Genomic DNA, 15,266 nt, shown 5'->3' with positions numbered 1-15,266 from the left:
GGCCAGGAGCTAGCCTGTTTTTCTTTTATTTTTAAAACTGGATTTCTAAGATTTTTATAAAAACATTTAACCAGTGTAAAAATATAATTCTTCCACTGTTATTCTTCTAAAAATGTGTAGTATTTAATGGTATGCTTAGATGAATGTTTCCAGCAACTAATCTATTTTGCAATATTAAAAAGGGCTAAAATGGAATAGTTTTGCTTCTGCTTGGTTGTTTTTAAAATATTCCTTGAAGGGAAAATTAAGGCAAGTATTTTTAAAATGATATCTTAGATTTATCAGTAATAGGGAACATTTTTAAAATGACTTTGTGGACTGTTTCTGTGCGAGCTATTCCTTATTTATTGTGTTATCGACGATAGAAAATTCGTGTGACGAGGGAATCGGAGCGGAAGACCTCGAAGACCCCGGATACTTAGCTGACCAAGGCAAGCAGCCCTTTGACCATGACTGAGCATATGTTACTTTGCATGTTATAATAGCAAGTATTCCCGTTGCATATGATCACAAGTGTCGGTAATCATTTGAGATGATTTTACCGAAGGCTCCTTCGGAGCACATGAATTGAGCTTGACTCTACCCCTTAGGGTCATGCTAAGACCATGTTGACAAGTAAAGATAGATGTAGAAACATCATGAGCATGTTGTTGTCACAAAGCAAGAGTTTATGAAAACCCCGTCGGGTGCCACTAATGCCCGAGGGTGATGATGAGATAGGTGGTCACTTTTGGAGAAGTGATGCACCCGGTATTTGTGTGAGTAAGTGTCACATCCCTGGATCCCTACCTAGGGTTTAGTATTTGGGCTCATGTTTTCTTCCTTTGCATTCAAGAATTTGAAACAAACTCCAAAGAAGTGGTGAAACTCAAACCAAAAACCCTAGCCACTTCTTATTCAAAGGAAATTCAAATCTTGTCAAAATCAATGAACCCAAAATGGCCTTCTCAAAAGTTCAGTATTTTTGATAAATATTGAAAACAAATTATCACGGGAGAAAACTATTTTCAAATCATTTTTGGAATTTTATTTTAAACTAGCAAGTCTCTGAATTCAAACTTACATTTGAATTCAAAAATATATAGTTTTCAAAAATTGTGAAAACTTTATGGGTAATTGGAAATATTTCAACTAACACCCCAGCATTTTTCAAACTATTTTTAGTTTGCTTTTTGAAGCCAAAATAAATAGAAATCAATGTCAGCAAATAAAACAGAAACAGAAATAGCAGAAAATGGAAAAAACCCTATTCTACGCTTACCTGTGAGGCCCAGCCCACCAGGGGCAGGGTCGTCTTCTTCCTCTGCCTTCTGGCAAAGGAGAGAACGACCACGGCGGCCTCCTCCACCTCCTGGTTCGCCGTGGCATCCTCCGGTGCCCCCAGGACAGCGCGACAATGGGGATGACTACCCCGAGCGTGTCCCTATCCATCCTCGCTCTCCATCCCTCCCCCTCCTCTCGGTTTCTTCCCTCTCCCCCTGCCGCCATTGACACAAGCTTGAGCTCGAGGAGCCCGAGCTTTCTGGCAACAAGGAAGCCTTCCCGAGTGTTCCATCCTCTCCGCAACGTCGAGCTCGACATGCACGTCAACGAAATTGTCCTCCCCGAGCCCTGCAACGCCCCTAGTGCCGTCGTCTTCAACCTCCGGTGGCCGGCAAATCGACGGTGGATCGCCGGCTACAGCCCCTCCCCGAGCAATCTGAGCCCAGCTTCGCATCCACCGTGAGCCTGCGAGAATTTCCCCTCTGTTTCCCCTCTCTCTCTTGCACTCTAGCACCGAGACCCATGAACCCGAGCTCCGGCAGCTGCCTCGGCTCGTCGCTGGCATGCTCCGGCCACCCATAGCCCCTCCCGCTGCGCGTAGAGGATGAGGCCGAGCCTGGGGATCATCCCAGTGCTCTCGGCACTCTATCCCGAGCACTACAACGTGATTTGGTGCCTCTCCGGCGAAGATCCGCCACTGATCTGGTCGCCGCCGGTCAGTCTCCGGCGGGGGACGACGTGGCTGACCTAATCCCGGTGGATTAGCGCTAAGTAGCCACTAACAGTGGGCCCTAGCAGTGGGTCAAACCCACTTAGGGGCTGGTCAGCGCGTGATTAGCTCCTAAGACGCTAACCAGTGGCCCCCACCTGTCAGGATTGACCTGACCAGGTCAGTTGACATACTGACGCAGTGTTGACGTGGTTATGACGCAATCAAGAGTTTTTTGATTTAAAAGAATTCTAGAAAATGCTCAAAACTTCTAAAAATCATAGAAAATAATCTGTAACTCCAATGAAAATAATTTATATATGAAAAAGTATCAGAAAAATCCAAGGAATCTGATTTTGATATTTTCAAACATGTTTGAAAATGTTAACATCACCAAACAGATTAAATGATGATTAGGATAACCTTATTAAATAATATAGATTTGGAATTTGAAATCCATTTGAATTCCACTTCAAATATTATGACCAAACCTTGATCAAGAACAACCAGCAACCCAACCTACCATCATCATGCATGATAAAACAAGATTACCTGAGCATTAGGTCGAATCAATTAAAAGGGTATTTGGAAATACCTTGTTTGAAGTGATATTTGAATCTTGATTCAAATCAACTTCAACTTAAGAAATGGTAGTCACATTAGCCTACCACCTTTCATTTCATGCCATGCTCATGCATCATCTTGTCGCATATGATTGTTATTGATTGTTATTGTTCTTACAGGTAGGCCTTGATCCTCCGGATTCCACGGAATATCCGACTGACGGATATTGTCCCTCTGATGAGCAACAAGGCAATCAACCATTTTGATCATCCCGATAGATCCCATGTTCTCGCTCCTGCTCTTATTTATTGCATTAGGAAAATGCTTTCACTGCTTTCACTACGTTAGTTGAACCCACTTCCTTTGCATGACCTGTCTTTGTCACAGTAAATAGCTGAACCTTGCAACCTAGCATACCTGGTAGATGCTTGAGCCATGATATGCCTTATCCTGCTATGCATGCTATGCTTAGAGTTGTGTATGGTCTGTAATCTAGGTGATGAACAGAATTGTGAGAATGTGTTCAGTAAGTAAAGGTTGTGTGTTGAACCTGATTTGGTAAAGGTACCGGTGAAAGGCTATGTAGGAGTAGATGGTGGGTTGTTTCATTGGAACCGTCCTTAGGAATTGAGTTCCGTGTATGTAATCCAAGATGAGATACTACCACATGTTGGGCCCTGAAATATGACCCCGCTCGACTTATTAACCGCCTAGTACTCGGTCCAGGAGTTGCAAGTAGTTTCTGGTGTTTATAGACAAGCTGGAGGCCGTGCGTAGCGCTAACCTGAGAGGTGGGATATGATGCGGTAGGAAGTGGCATGGTGTACCAAGTGGCACCCGGATGGTGGGCTTGGGAACCCTGCGCACATCATTTGGGGCCGTGGCGGAAACCTCGGCCGGACTTCCGTGCGGGTTACCCTCAGATAGGCGATAGACCTGGACTAAGTATTAGCATGGTTAACGGTCGTGGCCGGCTCCCTCGCTGGGCTTCCGCTTGAAGGTTGCCGAGGTGCATGACGTGCACATGGCGATAAATGGCGAGAGCGTGTGTGAAGAAGTACACCCCTGCAGGGTTATGATCTATTCGAATAGCCGCGTCCGCGGATATGGACTACTTGGAAACATATGTTGTTCATAGATAACTTTAATGGCTACTCATAAAATTGTCAAGATAAGCGTGAGTGTCGTGGACGGCATTTTCGTATGGAGACGGAATGATTCCACGATGGAGTATTGTTGTGGTGTTAGTGGACTCGTGTGCGAGAAATCAAAGTTATCAAAACTAATTTAAAATGCAAGTTGTCTAGCCACGAGTGAAATGTTGGCTTTCCGCATAAAACCCCACAACTCCTTATTGATACATTGCATGAGTAGATAGCTTATCCTAAAGTCTTGCTGAGTACTCTTGTACTCATGTTTTCTTAATAATTGTTGCAGAGGTTGTTAATGACCCTAATGGAGGGTTCTACCTAGACATCGACAATGACGACTAGCTGGTATCCCAGCTACGATCTGGCCCTAGGATGGATCTGTAGATAGTCAGGCCATGTGCCTTTGTCTTTCCTTCTGTTTGTACTCAGACAGCTTTACTCTTCTGCTGGTTTGTAAGAATTGTGTGTATGACTTGTGATGATGGGTCGTGAGGCCCCTACCTTGTAATATTATGTGTGTGGCTCTGCCGATCCTTCTAAATAAAGTTTGTATGTTATGTTATGTTGTGATGCCATCGATGTATCTATACATATCGGTATGCCATGCATACGTGTGTTGTACTTGGTATATATGGGGTTCGATTACCTAGCCGTAGGCTTTAGTAGCATTCCTTACAGGGAAATGCCCCTTTGTGATCCAACGAGCCATGGTAGTTCGCTACTGCTCTGGACACATTGGTTGACCGGCATGTGTCCTTCTTAGCTATTGTGTTTGTCCCCTTTGGGGAAATGTCACGCGATGTAATGGAGTCCCTGTAGCTTGCTACGACTCGTCTACATTCGCTGGTGACCGACACCTGCTTTGCTGGGTCATGTATGCTTGTCCTTGTGCGGAACTTTCGCTTTGGTTTATGACTAGACATGTCGATCCGGGTTCTTTGTCATGGGTTTGCTAGCGACACAATTACGTACGCGAGTCAAAAGGCGCAAACGGTCCCGGCTAAGGTAAGGCTGTAGCCGTGGGGATAACCGTGCGTGAGACCACAAAGAGATGCGATGTGTTATAGGCTGGATTCCTATGGCTTAGGATCGGGGTCCCGACAGCGTTGGTATCAAAGCCTGACTGACTGTAGAATTACTAAGCCAAACTGGTCGAAGTTGAGTCTAGAATTGCTTTAGTTATATATAAGGGAATTGTTTGTGGAAGGGAACGTAAGACTCTGGTTCTCTTCTCAAGATTATTCTATTCTGGTCATCCTCATCTTTTCTGTGGGGATTAAGGACTAGGTTACTTACCTTCTCTTAGGCTCGTGTTTCTGATCGGTAGACTATAGGACAACGGGTCGAGAGTTATTTCGGGTTTCTTTTATCCCTAGGGAAAGGAAGTAAGTTTTGATGATCAGAGAATTGAACTTGATAGTTGAGTGGTTAAGCTATCCTATTTTTATGGGTTGTCTCAAAATTGTTTTTGAGCATTTACAACCGTTATGCTGCCCAATTTTGTCTTTAGAGCTTTAATGCTTTGCATTACTCTCTATTTTCAGATGACTAGCCATCCTTCTCGTCAGGTGGTTCGTCTGACTAGGTGCATTGATGTGCCGGTCATATGGCCATGCTAGTCAGGATGATGTCAGTGTCCGGTTACCGCTGGTACCCAGAGTACACAGTGGAGGAGCAGTACTGGGATTTTAATCAGAGCCAGTACCTCTGCACTGTTAGGGTATTCCCAGATTACCCTGGAGCTGAGGAGCCAATCCATTGGTATTATGGATTGGGATTCACTGTTGACATGGCAGTACAAGATGCTGCCTATTCAATGTTGACCATCATGAGGGCTAGACAGGCACTGCTGCAGAATTCAAAGTTCTGCTATGTTCCTGCCTCTCAGCCAGGTGAAGAAGGATACCTCAGTGGGGTCTACTTTGATTCCTCTATGGAGGATCCGCTGCTGCAGTCCACTGCTGAGATGCTAGAGAATAGAGACAGGGATGCTCGTGCCCTTCGTATGGAGCTTTATGCTACACGTGCCCGTCTGTGGACGGCTTTGACGCAGCTCGCACCTGTAGTTCAAATAGGGTATGGAGATATGGAGATGCTGAACCCTGTTAGGAACCATCTTCTGGCTCATGTTGAATGGCCTGCTATAGGAGGAGTCACCCCTCTTCGGGGACCTCTACTACCACAAGTCAGGGGACCAAGGCCACACCCGTGTCCTTATGGATCCCAGGGGTCTCAGGCTGGAGTATTTCCTGATCCGCAGGTTGAGCTTCCAGGCCATGGAGGCAATCTTTATGAGATGTTCTATGCGGATGCATGAACCGTGAGTGGAAGGATAGTATGGTAGTAGTTGTACTTTCGCAGTCCTGTGTGACTTGTGAAGTATGCTTGTGTTGTGAAATGAATGCCGGAGGCATAGATAAATAATGTATAGGAAGCTTGGAAGCCTCTGATGAGTAGTTTCATATTTTCCGTAGTTTGCTCTTTGGTTAAGGTTGTACTGAACTATGTAATGGTGTGTATGAACCATGGTGTATATATAGCAGTTGCTTGTTACCATGTTGTTCGAATATTCATTTCCGCATTCCATGTGTTCAGTGCATTCTTAATCCATAGCTAGCATTGATGCTGATATTGGTCTAAGCTGTGAGTTTGTTTGTCAGGATGGTGTTCACCAGGTTGAACCGTGCCCCTGCTCATGAGCAAGGCGAGGGTAGTCAAGCGTCGCAGGAAGAACTGCCTCACCCGCCCTCTCTGGTGGGAGTTATGCTTGTGGCAGAGAGAAACAAAAGGGAGACCAACCGACTGTTAGAGCGTATTGAGCAAAATATGGCTCGTCAGCCTAGGAATGCTGCAGTGTCCCTCAATGACTTTGTGAAGCTGAATCCTCCAAAGTTCCATCACTCTGTCGATCCCCTCGGCGCTGGTGATTGGTTGTGCAGTATTTCACATAAGATTCGCTCTGCAAATGTTTCTGAGGCCGACAAGGTGACCTTTGCGGCGTACTTTCTGGAAGGACCCGCCAATCTGTGGTGGGAGAACTTTGAAGCTATAGGTCCTGCTGAACCAGTAGCCACATGGGCAGACTTTAGTGCAGCCTTCTGTGTGCACCATATTCCAGAGGTCTTGATGGACAGAAAGAGAGAGGAGTTATGTGCATTCACCCAGGGAAAGTTGACCGTGGATGCCTATAGCCGCGATTACGGTAACCTCGCCCGCTATGCAACAGAGGAGGTGTCTACTGATGCCAAGAAGCAAGCAAGATTCCGTAAGGGTCTGAGCCCTGAGCTTCGTCGTGATTTGCGCCTCCACGAATGTACAAGCTTCCAAGCCCTGGTCAACAAGGCGATTAGTGTTGAGACTGCTCATACCGACTATGAAGCCACAAAGAAGCACTCCCGTGACTTTGGCTCGTCATCTGGTTCCCCGTTTCCAAAACGTATGTTGTGGGTTCCAAATAGTTCTCTGCCGCCAAGATACACTCCGGGGCCATCCTATGTGGCACCTCAGACGAATCAGACCAACCCTCCAGCAAAAACCTATGGTGGTCCAGCTAGCAATGCTGCACCATGAGCCAATCAGGTGATCTGTTACAAGTGTGGAGAACCAGGGCACTATTCCCGTGAGTGTCCTCAGAATGTGGGTGCCAAGCAACCCAGAAAGTCCGTTGGGCAAGGCAAGTTGGGCAAGGCTTATTATGTGAAGCCAATTCCTGCATGTGGCCGTGTGAACTATGTTTCAGCAGAAGAAGCTGCAGAGGATCCCGACGTCATACTGGGTATGCTCCTTGTTAATCATCACCCGACGTCCGTTCTTTTTGACACTGGGTCTTCTCATTCCTTCATTTCAGAAAGTTATGCACAGTTGCATAACATGTCATTCTGTGATATGCCAATTCCATTGGTTATCCAAACTCCTGGTAGTAAGTGGCAAACCTCCAGGATAACCTATGACAATGAAATTCTAGTAGACAGGCTAGTTTTTCTAGCATCCTTGATAGCCCGGAAATCTTCGGATATCAATATCATCTTGGGTATGGACTGCATGTCAGCTCACTATGCCAAGATTGATACTCATTCCAGAAATGTTCAGCTTACCCATCCCTCGGGTGACATAGTCAATGTCTCTACTCGAGTTGCCAAATGCCAACTCTATTCTCTCAATGCCAACCCTCTTCCAGAACTTGAAGACATTCCGGTAGTCCGTGACTTCCCGGATATTTTTCCAGAGGAACTGCCAGGAATTCCACCTGACAGAGATGTAGAGTTTCTGATAGATCTTGTTCCGGGAACCGTTCCAATAGCCAAAAGACCATATAAGATGGCACCCCTGGAGCTAGCCGAACTTAAGAAGCAACTAGATGATGCCTTGAATAAAGGTTTCATTCGTCCTAGCTCTTCTCCTTGGGCTTGTCCCGTCCTCTTTGTTAAGAAGAAAGACGGAACGGATCGGATGGTTGTAGATTACCGACCACCTAATCTGGTCACCGTAAAGAACAAGTATTCGCTTCCCCAGGATCAACGACCTGTATGATCAGCTCGCTGGATCCTTAGTCTTCTCAAAAATGGATTTGAGGTTGGGATACCATTAAATCAAGATCAAGAATGGGGACATCCCAAAAACGGCTTTTGTCACTCGTTATGGTCAATACGAGTACACCGTCATGTCCTTCGGTTTAACCAATGCCCAAGCCACCTTCTCTCGCTTGATGAATTCAATCTTCATAGAGTATTTGGACAAATTCGTTGTAGTATACCTCGATGATATTCTCATCTACTCGAAGAACGAACAAGAACATGTCGAGCATCTAAGGCTGGTATTGATGAAACTTCGAGAGCATCGCCTTTATGCCAAGTTCTCAAAATGTGAATTTTGGTTACCATAAGTGACCTATCTAGGTCACGTAATCTCTGGTAAGGGTATTGATATCAATCTCGAGAGAGTTCAAGCTGTCCTTGATTAGACTCAACCTGAATCGGTTAAGCAAGTTAGGAGTTTTCTTGGTCTAGCGAGCTATTGTCGCCGCTTTGTCGAGAATTTCTCCAAGGTTGCAAAGCCTCTAACTGAACTCCTCAAGAAAGATAAAAAGTTCGAGTGGACACCACAGAGTGAGCATAGTTTTCTAGAACTGAAAAGACGCCTGACTTCCGCACCTGTGTTGCTACCACCAGATTTCTCTAAGGACTTTGTTATCTACTGCGACTCCTCGCGACAAGGATTAGGTTGCATTCTCATGCAAGATCGTCATGTGATTGCATACGCATCTTGACAGTTGCGTCCACATGAGGATAATTATCCCACACATGATCTTGAGCTTGCACCTGTAGTCCATGCACTGAAAACTTGGCGACATTACCTTCTTGGTAATCGTTGTGAAATATTCACTGATCACCAAAGTCTGAAATATATCTTCACCCACACGGATTTGAATCTCAGGCAAAGATGGTGGGTTGAGTTGATCACGGATTACGACTTAGGGATAACTTACACCTCGAGGAAGGCCAATGTTATGGCTGATGCACTAAGTCGTAAGTCTTATTGTAACAATTTGATGCTACAACGAGGTGAACCACATCTCTATGATGAATTTCGGAAGTTAAATGTTCATATTGTTCCTCAAGGATTCCTTTCTACCCTGGTGGTGAAGCCTACTCTTAAGGATCAAATTATAGCTGGCCAGAAGCGTATAAGGGTATATCACGGATCAAGGAGAATATTATTAGCGGAAACGCTAATGTATTCTCCATGAATAATCAAGGTGTTGTGTTCTTCCAGAATCGTCTAGTGGTTCATAAGAATCCACATCTAAGGCAGTTAATCCTTAAGGAGGCTCATGATTCTCCTCTCACCATTCATCCTGGTAGTACTAAGATGTATCAGGACCTACGCCAGAGGTTTTGGTGGACTATGATGAAGAGAGAAATTGATGAGTTCGTTGCTAACTGCGATGTTTGTCATCGAGTTAAGGCAGAACATCAAAGGCCTGCTGGCACCCTTCAACCTTTAGCTATTCCTGAATGGAAATGGGATAAAGTCAGTATGGATTTCATTACCGGATTTCCCACGACCAAGAAAGGAAATAATGCTATCTTTGTGGTCATTGACCGTCTCTCCAAACTAGCTCATTTTCTTCCAGTTCGTGAGAGTATAACAGCTAGCCAGCTAGCAGAGTTATATATCTCTCGAATAGTGTCTCTTCATGGTGTTCCATTGGAGATTAACTCAGACCGTGGAAGTATCTTTACTTCTCGCTTCTGGGAAAGTTTTCAGAATGCTATGGGGACCCACTTATCTTTTAGCACTGCTTTCCATCCTCAATCAAGTGGTCAACTAGAAAGAGTGAATCAAGTCCTAGAAGATATGCTCCGAGCTTGTGTTATATCGTTCGGTATGAATTGGGAGAAGTGCCTTCCATTCGCTGAATTTGCTTATAACAATAGTTATCAATCAAGCTTGGGCAAAGCCCCTTTTGAAGTTCTCTATGGACGAAGATGTCGAACACCTCTTAATTGGTCAGAAACCGGAGAGAGGCAACTCTTTGGCCCGGATATGATCCAGGATGCAGAAGAGAAGGTTCGCATTATTCGTGAAAAGTTGAAAACAGCCCAGTCTTGTCAAAAGAGCCAATATGATCGTCATCATAAGGTGGTGACCTTCGAAGTTGACGAGAAGGCTTACCTTCGGGTTACACCTTTGAAGGGTACCCATCGATTCGGTATCAAGGGCAAGTTGGCTCCTCGTTACATTGGTCCTTTTCGCATTCTTGCCAAACGAGGAGAAGTTGCCTACCAATTGCAACTTCCTCCGCATCTTTCCAAGGTTCATGATGTCTTCCACGTCTCACAACTCAGGTGTTGCTTTTCGGATCCTATTCGTGAAGTGGACCACGAAGCGCTTGATCTCCAAGATAACCTTTCATACCGAGAATACCCTGTGCGTATTCTTGATCAAGCTGAGTGTACCACTCGACGTCGAAACCTCAAGTTTCTTAAAGTTCAATGGTCAATTCATTCTGAAAAAGAGGCAACATGGGAAAGAGAGGATCGTCTCCGACTTGAGTATCCCGCGCTATTCCCGAAGACTTCTAAATCTCGGGGCCCAGCCCACCAGGGGCAGGGTCGTCTTCTTCCTCTGCCTTCTAGCAGAGGAGAGAACGACCACGGCGGCCTCCTCCACCTCCTGCTTCGCCGTGGCGTCCTCCGGTGCCCCCCGGGACAGCGCGACAATGGGGATGACTACCCCGAGCGCGTCCCTATCCATCCCCTCTCTCCATTCCTCCCCCTCCTCTCGGTTTCTTCCCTCTCCCCCTGCCGCCATTGACAGAAGCTTGAGCTCGAGGAGCCCGAGCTCTCTGGCCACAGGGAAGCCTTCCCGAGTGTTCCATCCTCTCGGCAACGTCGAGCTCGACACGCACGTCAACCAAACCGTCCTCCCCGAGCCCTGCAACGCCCCCAGTGCTGTCGTCTTCAACCTCCGGCCGCCGGCAAATCGACGGTGGATCGCCGGCTACAGCCCCTCCCCGAGCAGTTTGAGCCCAGCTTCGCCTCCACCGTGAGCCTGCGAGCATTTGCCCTCTGTTTCCCCTCTCTCTCCGGCACTCTAGCCCCGAGACCCATGAACCCGAGCTCCGGCAGCCGCCTCGGCTCGTCGCCGGCATGCTCCGGCCACCCATAGCCCCTCCTGTTGCCCGTAGAGGATGAGGTCGAGCCTGGGGATCATCCCAGTGCTCTCGGCACTCGATCCCGAGCACCACAGCACGATTTGGTGCGTCTCCGGCGAAAATCCACCGCGGATCTGGTCGCCGCCGGTCAGTCTCTGGCGGGGGACGACGTGGCCGACCTAATCCCGGTGGATTAGCGCTAAGTCGCTACTGACAGTGGGCCCTAGCAATGGGTCAAACCCACTTAGGGGCTGGTCAGCGCAAGATTAGCTCCTGAGACACTGACCAGTGGCCCCCACCTGTCAGGTTTGACCTGACCAGGTCAGTTGACCTGCTGACGCAGTGCTGACGTGGTTATGACGCAATAAAGAGTTTTTTGATTTAAAAGAATTCCAGAAAATGCCCAAAACTTCTAAAAATCATAGAAAATAATTTGTAACTCCAATGAATATAATTTATATATGAAAAATTATCAAAAAAATCCAAGGAATCTGATTTTGATATTTTCAAACATGTTTGAAAATGTTAACATCACCAAACAGATTAAATGATGATTAGGATAACCTTATGAAATAATATAGATTTGGAATTTGAAATCCATTTGAATTCCACTTCAAATATTATGACCAAACCATGATCAAGAATAACCAGCAACCCAACATACCATCATCATGCATTCTAAAACAAGATTACCTGAGCATCAGGTCGAATAAATTAAAAGGGTATTTGAAAATACCTTGTTTGAAGTGATATTTGAATCTTGATTCAAATCAACTTCAACTTAAGAAATGGTAGTCACATTAGCCTACCACCTTTCATTTCATGCCATGCTCATGCATCATCTTGTCGCATATGATTGTTATTGATTGTTATTGTGCTTACCGGTAGGCCCCGCTCCTCCGGATTCCACCGAATATCCGACTGACGGATATTGTTCCTCTGCTGAGCAACAAGGCAAGCAACCATTTTGATCATCCTGATAGATCCCATGTTCTCGCTCCTGCTCTTATTTCTTGCATTAGGCAAATGCTTTCACTGCTTTTACTACGTTAGTTGAATCCACTTCCTTTGCATGACCTGTCTTTGTCACAATAAATAGTTGAACGTTGCAACCGAGCATACCTGGTAGATGCTTGACCAATGATATACCTTATCCTGCTATGCATGCTATGCTTAGAGTTGTGTATGGTCTGTCATCTGGGTGATGAACAGAATTGTGAGAATGTGTTCAGTAAGTAAAGGTTGCGTGTTGAACCTCATTTGGTAAAGGTACCGGTGAAAGGCTATGTAGGAGTACATGGCGGGTTGTTTCATTGGAACCGTCCTTAGGAACTGAGTTCCGTGTATGTAATCCAAGACGAGATACTACCAGATGTTGGCCCTGAAATATGACCCCGCTCGACTTATTAACCGCCTAGTACTCGGTCCAGGAGTTGCAAGTAGTTTCTGGTGTTTATAGACATGCTGGAGGCCGTGCGTAGCACTGACCTGAGAGGTGGGCTATGATGCGGTAGGCAGTGGCACGGTGTACCAAGTGGCACCCGGATGGTGGGCTTGGGAACCCTGCGCACATCATTTGGGGTCGTGGCGGAAACCTCGGCCGGACTTCCGTGCGGGTTACCCTCAGATAGGCGATAGACCTGGACTAAGTATTAGCATGGTTAACGGTCGTGGTCGGCTCCCTCGCTGGGCTTCCGCTTGCAGGTTGCCGAGGTGCATGACGTGCACATGGCGATAAGTGGCGAGAGCGTGTGTGAAGAAGTACACCCCTGCAGGGTTGTGGTGTTAGTGGACTCGTTGTTGGAAATATGCCCTAGAGGCAATAATAAATTAGTTATTATTATATTTCTTAGTTCATGATAATCGTTTATTATCCATGCTATAATTGTATTGATTGGAAACACAATACTTGTGTGGATACATAGACAAAACACTGTCCCTAGTAAGCCTGTAGTTGACTAGCTCGTTGATCAAAGATGGTCAAGGTTTCCTGGCCATAGGCAAGTGTTGTCACTTGATAACGGGATCACATCATTAGGAGAATCATGTGATGGACTAGACCCAAACTAATAGACATAGCATGTTGATCGTGTCATTTTGTTGCTACTGTTTTCTGCGTGTCAAGTATTTGTTCCTATGACCATGAGATCATATAACTCACGGACACCGGAGGAATGCTTTGTGTGTATCAAACGTCGCAACGTAACTGGGTGACTATAAAGATGCTCTACAGGTATCTTCGAAGGTGTTCGTTGAGTTAGTATAGATCGAGACTGGGATTTGTCACTCCGTGTGACGGAGAGGTATCTCGGGGCCCACTCGGTAATACAACATCACACACAAGCCTTGCAAGCAATGTAACTTAATGTAAGTTGCGGGATCTTGTGTTACGGAACGAGTAAATAGACTTGCCGGTAAATGAGATTGAAATAGGTATGCGGATACTAACGATCGAATCTCGGGCAAGTAACATACCGAAGGACAAAGGGAATGACATACGGGATTATATGAATCCTTGGCACTGAGCTTCAAACGATAAGATCTTCGTAGAATATGTAGGATCCAATATGGGCATCCAGGTCCCGCTATTGGATATTGACCGAGGAGTCTCTCGGGTCATGTCTACATAGTTCTCGAACCCGCAGGGTCTGCACACTTAAGGTTCGACGTTGTTTTATGCGTATTTGACTTATATGGTTGGTTACCGAATGTTGTTCGGAGTCCCGGATGAGATCACGGACGTCACGAGGGTTTCCGGAATGGTCCGGAAACGAAGATTGATATATAGGATGACCTCATTTGGTTACCGGAAGGTTTTCGTGCATTACCGGAAAAGTTTCGGGCTCATCGGTAGTGTATCGGGAGTGCCGGGAGGGGTGCCGGGGACCATCGGGAGGGGTGTCACGCCCCAAGGGGTCTCATGGGCTATGGGAAGAGATAAACCAGCCCCTAGTGGGCTGGAATAAGTTCCCACTAAGGCCCATAAGGTTTGAGAAGGAAAAAACACAAGGTGGAAAGAATTTCCAAGTGGGAAGGTGGAATCCTACTCCAAGTAGGATTGGAGTAGGACTCCTCCACCTCCAATTTCGGCCAAACCTTTAGGTTTTGAGGCTGCCTCCTCCCCTCCCTCCCACCTATATATACGGAGGTTTTAGGGCTCATTTGAGACGACTTTTCCACGGCAGCCCGACCACATACCTCCACGGTTTTTCCTCTAGATCGCGTTTCTGCGGAGCTCAGGCGGAGCCCTGCTGAGACAAGGTCATCACCAACCTCCGGAGCGCCGTCACGCAGCCGGAGAACTCTTCTACCTCTCCGTCTCTCTTGCTGGATCAAGAAGGCCGAGATCATCGTCGAGCTGTACGTGTGCTGAACGCGGAGGTGCCGTCCGTTCGGTACTAGATCGTGGGACTGATCGCGGGATTGTTCGCGGGGCGGATCGAGGGACGTGAGGACGTTCCACTACATCAACCGCGTTCACTAACGCTTCTGCTGTATGATCTACAAGGGTACGTAGATCACTCATCCCCTCTCGTAGATGGACATCACCATGATAGGTCTTCGTGCGCGTAGGAAAATTTTTGTTTCGCATGCGACGTTCCCAACAGTGGTATCAGAGCTAGGTTCATGCGTAGATGTCTTCTCGAGTAGAACACAAAAGTTTTTGTGGGCGGTGATGTGCGTTTTGCTGCCCTCCTTAGTCTTTTCTTGATTCCGCGGTATTGTTGGATTGAAGCGGCTTGGACCGACATTACTCGTACGCTTACGAGAGACTGGTTTCATCGCTACGAGTAACCCCGTTGCTCAAAGATGACTGGCAAGTGTCGGTTTCTCCAACTTTAGTTGAATCAGATTTGACCGAGGAGTTCCTTGGATGAGGTTAAATAGCAACTCATATATCTCCGTTGTGGTGTTTGCATAA

This window comes from Hordeum vulgare, chromosome 4H, assembly GCF_904849725.1.
Source record: "Hordeum vulgare subsp. vulgare chromosome 4H, MorexV3_pseudomolecules_assembly, whole genome shotgun sequence".
NCBI classification, from domain to species: Eukaryota; Viridiplantae; Streptophyta; class Magnoliopsida; order Poales; family Poaceae; genus Hordeum; species Hordeum vulgare.
This window is presented reverse-complemented; position numbering follows the sequence as displayed.